General features: G+C 46.4%; 1 protein-coding gene across 2 annotated transcripts in view; it reads right to left on the bottom strand.

Annotated features, from left to right (window-relative positions):
- The window catches only part of AGFG1 (ArfGAP with FG repeats 1), an 89,801-nt gene that overhangs the window by 21,539 nt on the left and 54,820 nt on the right, over positions 1-13,442 (bottom strand). The gene's annotated exons all lie outside the window — the stretch shown is intronic.

Here is a 13,442-nt window from a genome sequence, read left to right as displayed (position 1 = left end):
GGGCTCCACTAGGCGGAGCTGGCAGCCCGATAGAAAGGGTCGTCATGGCGACCACTTTTTGGTGAGACGTGCCGGCAGGTCGAGAGCGGGACATTGGATGGCTCCGTGACGAGATGGTGCGTGGGATCTCGGCACGGGTAAGCCCCCGTCCCTGCACCGAATGCCGGACGCATCCAGCCGCTGCCACGAAACAACCCGCATTCATGGCTTGGCTTTACGAAGCCGGGCTTTGGACAGGAATTGGCGCACCGAGAGGCATTAGTGAGTAGACTGGGTGATGAGGTGTGTTTTGGCCCCAAAATTAGAGAAAAACAAAATTTGGTGATTGGCAAAGGATTGGCAGTAGTGATTGGCAGATGATGGGTAGTGATTGGCAAATTTTTGATTTGTTGAAATTTGATGTGCAAAATTGGTAGTGAGCGATGGGCCCGGTGGGTAAGGGGGGCATCCCTGCCACCCTTCCCATAGGGGGGCAAAGGAGCAATAGCTTATGGGGTGTATGGCAGTGAAAACTAGCCCGGGTGGGTTAGGTTATATTGATAGGGCCCTAGAAGATGACATTAGGTAACGTTAAGTTTAGTTAGTGACTGATACCTGTAGTGGGGACGCAGGTAGATTAGTATGGATGATAATGACGAGGGAGCGCAATAGTTTAAAGGGACGACTGGGAAGCGCAAGTTTCAGAGGGGAGTAGTTAGATGAGATGATGCTGTGTGAGAACTGAACAGGTGTGTGGAGCAGTGTGTGAGTAGTGAGTGTTGTGGATCAGCGCGAATGCGCTTGGGGAGAGAAGGGTGCAGGCGGCACCAAGAGTGAGAGCACAGGTGTGCAAGTACAGGTGTGTGGAGAGAGTGGGAGTAAGTGGTACGGAGTGCTGCGCATGGTGCGAAGGTGTGAATGGGGGAAGAGTGGACCCCTTTCACGAGTACCCGGGGCGGGTAGTGTAAGTGTTAGGTAGAGGGTATAGGTAAATTGTGGTTGGATATTGGCATTTGTGGTGCGGTTGCAGAATGGTATTGTGGATGGGTGCATTAGTGTTGTGGAAATGGCTGGGCGTGTAGCCTGTTAGTGTGTGTAGTTGGTTGGGCACTCCACCACTGTGAGGATGTCGGCCAGGTGAGGCCGCAGGTGGGCTCTGGGAGCCGGTAGTTGTGAGTGGGTGCCTGAGGATCCCGGGTGTGGATCGGGCAGCCCAGTGCCAGAGAGGGCACCGAGTGGGGAGAGCGCCAGAGGGCCTTCCCCAGGTAGTTAGGTTAGGGTAAGGAGCAGGTAAGCTCGGAGGCAACTGCAGTGGTGGAGGTGTGCAGGTGGGTAGACCCGCTGGGAGAGGTACACGTCGCGGCCCAGAAATTGTGCGAGGGCACCGGGAGATGAATCGGGGGAGTGAGACCCCAAATTGAAAAGCACCACAGTTTGGCCAATGGGAATTGGTTTTTAGAACCCATAGTGTAAGAGGGCCAATGGTTTGGCCGGAGAAAGACCCCGGGTAGTGTAAAGTTGTTAAAGTCATTTAGGAAATAGTTAGGATTGATGAACCTGTCGCACCATACGCAGCCACTTGCCTGTGGTGATGATGATGACTCCACACCTGTGTTTTCTTTGTTCTGTGCAGGAAATGAGAATTGCGGTGAGGATTTGTGAGACGCATCACGACGTGGATGAGACATTGGGGTGATTCCATCTCTCCCTCCCTAGGAGGGACTGATGATGAATTGGTAATGGCAAATTATGATGTTGAGTTGGAGATGGCAAATTATGATGTTGAGTTGAAAATGGCAAATTTGATTGGTTAGGAGGGAGAGAAGACGAATTTGGTATATGGGAGGAACGGGGAAGACAGTAGGGATGTTTGTTGATTTGTAAAGTAGATGTTTATGGGTAGTGTTGTGTTTTGTGGATACAGTAAGGGGTAAGGGAGGGGCCATGTAGGTTACCTGGTGGGGGGGGGGAGCGTACGGTAGGAACGTACCTGTCTCACCTGGTTCCCATGTGCCCCCAGTGTGCATTACCTTGCATTGCGTGCACTCTTGCGCCCTTACCACCTTACTCACTTGTCTGCTTCTTTTGTCTCCCACCTCCGAGGATCTGGCGTTGGGGCAGAGAGAGAGAGGAGAGAGAGGTGCTGGCTTCGCAGTTGTGGGCCTGCACTTTCGCTGCTTGCTGCTTGGATCGATACACCATATGGACCGCAATGTTTGTGGCCACCCACAATGGACCGCAGTTCTTTTGCGGCCAAGCACCACCCATGGATGGACCTATGGGTCAACGTGGCACCTATGCCATACAAGGTGAACCACTAACAGTTGGCCCCCTGACGGCCACAATAGAGAAATGGACGCGGTTGGCGCCTTTCTTTATTTTTTTGAAGGAGGCAAGAACACCAAGTGCACCACACGAAGGCAAGACCAGCGGCAGAACATCGGCCGGCTGCGACACCACCGGTGATTATAAACACTTTATTGGTGCACCGGATGGTGCTGACTGTACATGATGGGGTGGTGCTTTTCGTGCTGGGAAAGGGTGCTCTGCACGTTATTAAAGGCCGTAGGCCACAGAGCACTCGTGGGTTGGTGTATCGATGCTGGCATGCGTGCGCTCTCTATGCATAACATCTGCATGTGTCCCTCCAAAAACAGGTCCTGGATCGTAGTGTAAATAGCAGCGTAGTCGTGTAAATAATGCTCCCTACCGGCTGTATGTTTAGTTTGCGAATTCTTTCCGGATTCGGTTATCCTGTGGGTGTGTTTCTGAGAGGAGAAGGGTGCAACGTCGCAGGGGGACATATTTACTCATTTGTGAATATCTGTAAAACTGTCGCACTCAGGGTAGAGTTAATAGTAGAGGGAACTACATCTGAGTGCCACACTAAAATAGGTAAAAATTTATCGGGTCGGGACGCCCCGAGGGTAGAGAAGGGTGCAATGTTGCGAATATGGAATTTGGCCTCCATATCCGCTTGTAAATATTCCCCTATTTCCCCAATACTCCCCAACTATCCCCAATCCCCCATTCCCTAGTCCCATTGTCTGTAAACAACACTCTGTAGAACCGACCTTCCCCTTTTTCCCCCATTAAATGTCGTGCCCAGGTCCACCGCATCACACGTAGACAACTTTCGGACATCTTGCTAGTTATTCTTAGTCTATGTCAGTTAAGGACTCGTTTCCATTAATTCCGACTCTTCGTTGCACCAGAATGTGATTATATGGCACCAGTAGTGAGTTTAGGACCTTCCCATGCCTCCTCCCGTCTTCTTCCCCAAACAACAACAACAACAACAACTACAACTACAACTACAACTACAACAACGGCGCTGCGCGGAGGAGTGTGCGTCCTCACACCGGCTCGGTTAGCCGCCATTGACGATGCGCTCCGACGGGGTTACCACGAAGGGGCTCCTTGTCAGCCCCTCGTCAAGGGCGGAGCCGGTAACCCCCCCCCCCAGCACGCACCCAATGAGAAGCAACGTGCCGATTCCATCTGGGGCGGAGCTAGCGAGCCGAGGGCGTGTCACTCCCCGCCGGATATACGCGGCCACGTACCGGACGTGACGAGAGATGCGCCCCGAGCTTGAGAAGACAAGAGAGCCACCTCCGAGCGCTGAGAGACCTCCTGCATCTTTTGGGCCGCGCTATCCTGTCCCTGAGCACAAGGTGCACCTTGTGCTGGCCATCGAATACCCGCTTTCCTTGCCGTCAATCCCCGTGTGAGTCAGTTTTTGTCCCGTTTATCTGTCGTCTGTTGGGGTTAATATAAGAGTGTGTCTAAGTGCTTGTCTTTCTATGCTGTACCTCTCATCCCTGTAATCTGAACCTTCCGCACTAATATAACCTCCTCCGGAGGTCTTGAGAACCGTATCCCTGGTGTCGTGTCATTTTAATCCCAGCCGTGTGTCTTTTCCTTCATTGATCTAGCGTAGCGCGATTAGTCAACGTTCGGGTATAATCGGGTAACTTGTGCAGACGTGGTCATACCAAACCGCTCGGTAAATAACATCTAAGCCGCGTCTGTAACAATATATATATATACATATATATATATATATACATATATATACATATTATATATATATATATATATATATATATATATATATATATATATATATATATATATATATTGTTGTGGATATGAGGATTGTGTTTTTTTAATTGTGTTTTTTATTATTAGTGCTTTATTCTGGACCCTCCTTACTCCAGTTATGTATAAAGGTCAAAGGGCGTCCCATAATTAGGTCATAAACAATCACGTCAGCCAATCATAGATTTCCCCCTTGTTGATAGTTATATCTTTATTATGTGTATTAGGGTAAGGCCTTGTCTTCCATTAAGATGACACTCCATTGCACCAAGTGAAACAAGATAGATTCCCTTTCATTCCCATTCCCAAAATCTCCATTTCCAGCTACATCCCCTCCAAGTCTCCATTGCCAACCGCACTGGGCAGTTTGCCAGGTTTGTTACAGCGGTGGGTTGCTGATTTCGCCCCAAAGCCGCCATTAAGCACGTGCTCAGCTCGGGGAAGAAGGGCGTGCCCGCCCATCGTCATCAAGGGCGGAGCCAGAGGGCCGTGCCGACCAATCAGGGCCGAGGCGAGCTGACCGATGGGCGTGTCCTGAAGGCCGGCGGCTTGATCGCCTGAGGCGCTATAAAAGCGCGCGCGCAAGAAGCAAGGTGGAGTTGTTGAGTTGTTGAGTTGAGTTGTTGTTGAGTTGAGTGGTTGGACCAGATGAGCTTTTACAGAAGTGGTTGGACCAGATGAGCTTTTACAGAAGCAGATGAGCTTTGACAAGACGAGAGAGACGAGTCCTGAAAAGAGCACGCGACGTCCACACAGCCGCAGCAGCAGCAGCCACAGCAGCAACAACAGCAGCTTGGGGCCTGGACGGCAGTTTTGAGCAGGGCCGTGAAGGAACGGCGGCTGCTAAACGCGCCGATCGTGCGGCAGTATCCGTTGGACCTTCCTCTCCCTCCAGCCATCCACCTCCTGCCTTTCCATCCTTTTGTGTACGTGAGTTTGTTCTGTGTGTCTTGTCCCTGGGTTAATTAAGACAGTAGGTAAGCTAGCGTTGCACTGTGTCTCTGAATTCTTCTGTAAATTATTTTCTTATCTTTCCTTCTTCCTTGGTTACTTTTGGTTGTAAATAGTAAATAAATTATATTCGTATTCCCTACTTCTGTCTTCTTCTCCTTCACATCCGTGTCGCTTTTGTCTTTTCCATATTGAATATCTGTGGCGCGATCCGGCCAACGTTCGGGATTCGGGTTAGTCGGGGTAACTGTTCGGCCGCGGTGCCATCCGCTCGGCAAACCAACATCCTTATCCGCGGTCCGTAACAATATATATATATATATATATATATATATATATATATATATATATATATATATATATATATATATAAATAAATATATATATATATATATATATATATATATATATATATATATATACATACATATACATATATATATATATATATCTATATATATATATATATATATACATACATATATATATATATATCTATATATATATATATATACATATATATATATATATACATATATATATACATATATATATATATATATATATATATATATATATATATATATATATATATATATATATATATACATATATATATACATATATATATATATATATATATATATATATATATATATATATATATATATATACATATACATATATATATATATATATATATATATATATATATATATATATATATATACATATATATATATATATATATATACATATACATATATATATATATATACATATATATATATATATATATATATATATATATATATATATGCAGTGTCTGTCTTGTGTTGTGTTGTCTTGTCACTGAACTACTCCCTCAAACTTTTGTGAAATCGTACCAAACTTCTGGTATGCACATATCTCTCCCGTCGGTATGTCCTAAGGGTATTTTTTTTGAAAAAATTTCCAATTATTTTTGGGGGGGGGGGGGGGATTTTTTTTAGGGAAAATTTTTTTTTTCAACTTCAGTTGTTTATCAATTGTGATATCACGTATATTACAAATACATTTGTGCAAAATAATTGTTTGAATTATGATTGGTGTAAACCATAACAAAACGGCAACTCGGGTACAGTCATTTATCTATATATCTACACATCTGGGCAGTGCCTGTGTTGTCACTTAACGACTCTCTCAAACTTTTGTTTCCGTGGTTGTGAAGCATTTTTAATAACGTGGTGGTGGTTTTGAATCACGTGGTGGTGAGGTATTTTGAATTATGTGGTGGTGAGGTGTTTTTAAATGACGTGGTGGTGAGGTGTTTTTAAATGACGTGGTGGTGAGGTGTTTTTAAATCACGTGGTGGTGAGGTATTTATAATTACGTGGTGGTGAGGTGTTTTTAATTATGTGGTGGTGAGGTGTTTTTAATTATGTGGTGGTGATGTGTTTTGAATTAGTTGGTGATGAGGTGTTTTGAATTACGTGGTGGTGAGGTGTTTTGAATTACTTGGTGGTGAGGTGTTTTGAATTACGTGGTGGTGAGGTGTTTTTAAATGACGTGGTGGTGAGGTGTTTTATTTTCGTGGCTGAGAGGTGTTTTTAATTTCGTGTTTCGTGGCTGTGAGGTGTTTTCAATTTCATGGTGGTGAGGTGTTTTTAATTTTGTGGTGGTGAGGTGTTATTATTACGTGTTTTATGGCTGTGAGGTGTTTTTAATTTCGTGGTGGTGAGGTGTTTGTATTACGTGTTTTATGGCTGTGAGGTGTTTTTAATTTTGTGGCTGTTAGGTGTTTTCAATTTCGTGGTGGTGAGGTATTTTTAATTTCGGAGCGGACTGACGTGGTGTGGTGCTGACCGGGCTGACATGGTGTGGTGCTGACCGGACCGCCGTGGTGTGGTGCTGACCGGGCCCCCGCAGCCGTGGTGCTGACGCCGCCCCCTCACCCCCGCCCCAGAATTTCCATGTTTTAAACGTTTCCCGGTGTGTACCCTGGTTTAGAATAGGTATACCGTATCCCTGCGTGTCGTAAGAGGCGACTAAGAGGGTTGGCGTCAGGAAGGGCATCCGGCCATGAAGGCATTGCCTCAAAAAGAGAACCATGACAATTACAACTACATATGGGCAGGGTACAGCCCGAAGTGGAGATCGGTTTCTGAGGTTTGGGACATGGAATGTAGGGACAATGACAGGGAGATCGGGAGAAGTGGTGGAAGTATTGATCAGAAGAAGAGTGGACATATGTTGTGTGCAAGAGACGAGATGGAAGGGAAGTGGTGTGAGAATGGTGAAGGGTAGGCAGGGACAGAAATACAAGTTTGTGTGGCAAGGGTGCCCGGAGGGCGTGAATGGTGTTGGTGTCCTGTTTTCTGAGGAGTTTGTAGACAGTGTGGTGAGTGTGACGAGAGTGAGTGATAGGTTGATGATGGTGAAAATGATGATTGGAAAGCTCTTGGTGAACGTCATCTCGGGATATGCTCCGCAGGTTGGTCGGAGCGATGAAGAGAAGGACAAGTTCTGATGTGCGATAGAGAAGCTGATGGAAAACGTGAAAGATGAGGAAGTTGTTGTGGTAGGAGGAGACCTAAATGGACATGTGGGAAGGAGTATGGACGGTTTTGAGGGAGTTCATGGGGGTTACGGATATGGTGTGAGAAATGGAGAAGGTGAAAGGATTTTGGAGTTTGCTGATGGAGCTGATTTGTTGATTTGTAATACTCAGTTCCAGAAAGAGGATAATAAGCTTGTTACATACACGTCAGGTGGGTCGACGACAACCGTTGACTTCCTGATGGTGCGTAGGCGAGATAGGGGGCACCTCCGGGACACAAAGGTGATCCCGGGGGAGGAGGCTGTTTCACAGCACCACTTGGTTGTCTGTGACATAAGGGTGAAAGGCGCGAGGAGAGCTCGGCGGGTGAAGTACCACCCGAGAATAAAGGTGTGGAGGTTGAAAGAGGTGACAGTAAGGGAGGCATTAAAAGAGAGGCTGCGTAGGGTAGAGGATGATGTGGTTGAGCTTCAAAGTGGTTGGATGTCAATGAAAGATAGTCTGTTGGGAGCCGTTGGTGAGGTATGTGGATGGACAAAAGGACCACCGAGGCACTCGGAAACATGGTGGTGGGATAATGAAGTTGGAAAGAGGATTGACGAGAAGAGGAAGAAGTTCAAGGAGTGGCACAAGGCGAAGGGTACGGGAGCAGAAAAAGCAGAGCATGAAAGTTATAAGGCAGCCAAGAAGGCTGCAAAGAAAGAGGTAGCAAAGGCGCAAGAGGCATGTAGGAAAATGTTCGGAGAACGTTTGGATTCGGAAGAGAGTCAGAGAGGATTGCAAAGCAGATAGCGAAAGAGAGGTGTGATGTGATGGGGGTGAGTTGCTTGAAGGATGAAGTGGGACAAATCGTTGTGGACCCTGATGGAATTAAAGGAAGATGGAAAAGATATATGGAAATGCTGTTGAATACAGAGAATGAATGGGATGGCAACATAGAGAGTAACCCAGTGTTAGGGCCGGCAGAGAAGATAACTGAAAAGGAAGTTGAGGAAGCGATAAAAGCAATGAAGAGTAGAAAAGCGGGAGGGCCGACGGGAGTTGTGGGAGATATGTTGAAGGCAGCAGGAAGTTGGGGTGTGAAGAGAATGACAGAGATCTGAAATCTGGTGGTGAAAGAAGGCCGCATTCCAGTGGATTGGGAACCGAGTACCCTCGTCCCTCTATACAAGGGGAAAGGTGACCCTCTGGAGTGTGGCTCGTATCGAGCGATAATGTTATTGGAACATGGAATGAAGGTATTGGAAAGGGTGTTGGAGAGGAGGATAAGGAAGAAGGTGAAGATCGACGAAATGCAGTTTGGATTTATGCCAGGAAGAGGAACGACAGACGCGCTCTTTATTGTGAGGCAGTTGCAGGAGAAGTACATGGAGAAGAGGAAGAAGTTGTTTCTTGGGTTTGTTGATCTGGAGAAAGCATTCGATAGGGTTCCACGCGAAGTATTGACATGGGCATTGAGGAAGTTAGGAGTGGAGGAATGGTTGATCAGAGTGGTGATGGCAATGTACAAAAGAGCGCGCACAGCTGTAAGGACGAAGGACGGGAACAGTGGTGAGTTTGAGGTGAAGGTGGGAGTGCATCAGGGGTCGGTACTAAGTCCACTACTATTTGAAGCTGTGATGGAGGTGCTGGCTCAGAACGTAAAGGAGGGTTTACCGTGGGAGTTGTATGCAGATGATCTGGTGTTGATTGCGGACAGTATGGATGGACTGAAGGAAAAGATGAACAAGTGGAAGGAATGTATGGGGACAAAAGGTCTGAAGGTGAATATCGGAAAGACGAAGGTGATGGCAAATGGTAAAGCATGTGGTGAGGTGGAAAGAACTGGGAAGTGGCCACATGCTGTGTGCAGGAAGGGTGTCGGAGTGAACTCCATTCAATGTACAATGTGCGCTGAGTGGGTTCATCAAAAATGTAGTGGTCTGAGAGGGTCATTAACCAGTGTGGCAGCTACATTCAAATGTAAGGTGTGCACAGAGGGAGTTGCAGATGGAGGAAATGTTGAGTTGGATCTTGGAGACGGCGTGAAGCTGGAAGGTGTGAAAACATTTTGCTACCTCTGAAACATGCTGAATGGAGAAGGTGGATCAGACTCGGCAACGGTTGCCAGAGTGAGATGTGCATGGAAGAAGTTTCGGGAACTGAGTGGCGTGCTGATGAGGAGGGGAGTGTCGTTGAAGCTGAAGGGAAAGGTGTATGCTGCATGTGTGAGAAGTGTTATGATTTATGGGAGCGAGACATGGGTAATGAACGTAGAGCAGCAACGAAAGCTGGAAAGGGTGGAAATGCGAATGGTTCGGTGGATGTGTGGAGTATCGTTGAGAGAGGGGAAGACAAATGATGAATTGTGAAAGATGAAGGGAATAGAGCCTGTGATTGATGCTGTGAAAAGGAACAGGTTGAGTTGGTTTGGTCATGTGTTGAGGAAGGATGAAAGTGACTGGTTGAGAAGAGTGATGGAAATGAATGTAGAAGGAAGTAGAGGACGGGGAAGACCGAGAAAGACTTGGCTAAAGATGGTGGAAGAAGAAATGCGGGCAAGGGGATTAACAAGGGGAGATGCAGAAAATAGGGCAAAATGGAGAAGATTGTCTTGGGGACCGCAAGGCTAACCTCCGCTCTCGCAGGGAAAATGGCCTTGAAATGCATGTTGTTGTTTTTTAGGTATTTTTAATTTCGCGGTGGTGAGGTGTTTTCAATTTCGTGGTGGTGAGGTGTTTTTAATTTCGTGGTGGTGAGGTGTTTTTATTACGTGTTTTATGGCTGTGAGGTGTTTTAATTTACTTGGTGGTGAGGTGTTTTAAATTATGTGTGGTGAGGTGTAATCGTCCCAAATTTCCAGTCTGCACCTACCCCTCCCCTATGTATGTGCTGATGGGTTCTTTCTTGAAAAAAAAACATTCAACCTAAATCTTCATCCTAAATTGCCGATAAAAATGTAATATCACAAACACAACAAATACATTTGTGCAAAATAATTGTTTGTATTATGATTTCTGTAAATCATGCCAACACAGCAACTGAGATACAGTTATTATACAGTCATTATCCTCAGTAAAATATCCTCAGTAAAATTTTTGACAAAATGACGGAAAAACCTGAACAACGCCACTGCATCAAATTTTGTGTTTCATCAAACTTGCATCAAAACTGCAACTTGGTGTCTGGGTCGTACCCATAAACCCAGGACTCATCGCCAGTGATCACTGTGTTGAGGAAGCTGGGATCGCTGTTCACAGTCTCCAGCATGTCCTGTGCGATCTCCAAACGGAGTTGCTTCTGCTCAATCGTTAGCAGCTTTGGTACGAACTTCGCTGAGATTCTCCTGAAGCCCAAATCCTCCTTCATAATGGAATGAACGGTGTTGAATCTTGCGGATCGTTTCCACTTGGGAATCGCCAAGCTTTACACAAAATTTGATGCAGTAGCGTTGTTCAAGTTTTTCCGTCATTTTGTCAAAAACGAAAATCCGACGGCGCTCACTTACATTTCCTCACTCATCGGCGGTCTGCCGTCGAATGACAGCTTCTGCAGGTGTGAAAAAATTCACGCGTGTGCATTAGGATCGCCTACATACGTGCACCAATCAACGCCTCCCTAGCTTCTTCTTTTTTACGCACGAAAAATAAAGGTCGGATACTTTTTGAACACAGTAGTATATATATATATATATATATATATATATATATATATATATATATATATATATATATATATATATATATATATATATATATATATATATATATATATATATATATATAATTATATATATATATATATATATATATATATATATATATATATATATAATTATATATATATATATATATATATATATATATATATTGTTGCGAATATGGAATTTGGCCTCCATATCCGCTTGTAAATATTCCCCTATTTCTCCAATACTCCCCAACTTTCCCCAATCCCCCATTCCCTAGTCCCATTGCATGTAAATAACAATCAGTAGAGCCGACCTTCCCCTTATTCCCCCATTAAATGTCGTGCCCAGGTCCACCGCACCACACGTAGACAACTTTCGGACATCTTGCTAGTTATTCTTAGTCTATGTCAGTTAAGGCCTCGTTTCCATTAATTATGACTCTTCGTTGCACCAGAATGTGATTATATGGCATCAGTAGTGAGTTTAGGACCTTTCCCATACCTCCTTCCATCTTCCATACCTCCTTCCATCTTCTTCCACAACTATAACTACAACAACAGAGGAGATGGGGGCGGCGCGGCGGCGCGGGGGAGGATGCGTCCTCACACCGGCTCGGCGCTCCACGGGGTTACCAGAGGGGCTGGCTGTCAGCTCCTCGTCAAGGGCGGAGCCTGGTAACCCCCCCCCCCGCACCCAATCAGAAGGGCGGACCGATTCCATCTGGGGCGGAGCTAACGAGCCGAGGGCGTGTCACTCCCCGCCGGATATACGTGGCGACTTAGCGGACGTGACGTGAGATGCGCCCCCAGCTGGAGAAAGAGGTACCTGCGAGCGCTGAGTCAGATGCGCCCCGCCTGAGAAAGAACGTTGCCTGCGATCGCTGAGAGAGAAAGACCCGCCTGAGAAAGAACGTCCCCTCCGAGCGCTGTGACCTCCCCGCATCTTTGGACCGGACTGTACCCTGCTTTGAGCCAAGAGTGCACCTTGAGCCATCGATACCCGCTTTCCTGCCATCAACCCCCGTGTGAGTCAGCCTTGTCCCGTTTACCTGTCGTCTGTTGGGGTCAATATAAGAGTGTGTCTAAGTGCCTGTCTTCCTGTGATATACCTCTAGCCCCTGTAATCTAACCTTTCCGTACGAATATAATTGAGAATCGAAACATTGGTGTCTGTCATTATAATCCAGCCGGGTGTCTTCTTTTCCTTTATTGATCCAGCGTAGCGCGGCTCCGTCAACGTCGAGTATAATCGGGTAATTTGTGCGGACACGACGGCCATTCCGCTCGGCCCACCTTAACATCAAAGTCGTGTCTGTAACAATTGGTGTCGAGGAGTGAGATTCGGACCCGGGACTAAATTAGTTAGGCCCAAATTTTGGGAGGGAAAATCGAGCCGGAGCGCGTACGGCGCCCGACCGAATCGATTCGGAGCGCGGTCCCGCGGTTACTGCGCTCGCCGAAATTATAACGAAAAAAAAAAAAATTTGGATTTGTTTTACGAAACTCGAATTTTGCAAGTCGCGCTATGGCGGATCAAGACGGCTGGGGTCCGGTAGGGGAGAGTGAAGCAGGGTCGGTCCAGGACCAAATTGAGACACGTGAGGAGAGCGAAACAGCGAGGGTAGCAAGCACGCAAAATGGCGCCTCGCTGGTCACCGCGCCGGCGACCGTGGCAGCGCCCCCGGTAGATTGGAACTTGTTTTTTATACAAATGAAGGCCCTTATGGCCCAGAATAATGAAGAAATGGCAAACAGAATGGGGAACCGGATGGATGCTCAGGGTGAGCAATTGGGAGACCAAATTAGAGGTTTGAAAAGCAGTATGGGACAAATGGGAAACGAAATGGGGGTAATGAGGGACGAAGCGAGGGGTACCGGTGAGGGGTTAGACAACGGGATAAAAGAAGTGAAAAATGGGTTAGAGGGGTTAGAAAACAGTATGGAAGGCAAATTGAGGGACATGAGGGACCAAGCGGAAAGGGAAGTTAAACAAATGGAGCAGCAGATAGAGGGGGTCAGAATGGGGGTAGAAACGAAATTGGATGCTCACAGGGAGGAAATGGAGCAGATGAGGGTGGCATCTGGGCAGGAGATGCAAGTGATGGGAGAGGAGATCAGAAGAGGAGTGAGTGAGGAGGTCGGAGGAGTGTGCGAGGAGGTGAGGCACTGTAAGGAGCGCATGGAGAAGGAGGTGAGAAAGGGGACT

Source organism: Myxine glutinosa, chromosome 5 (genome assembly GCF_964187855.1).
Source record: "Myxine glutinosa chromosome 5, kmMyxGlut1.1, whole genome shotgun sequence".
NCBI lineage: Eukaryota > Metazoa > Chordata > Myxini > Myxiniformes > Myxinidae > Myxine > Myxine glutinosa.
This window is presented reverse-complemented; position numbering and strand designations above follow the sequence as displayed.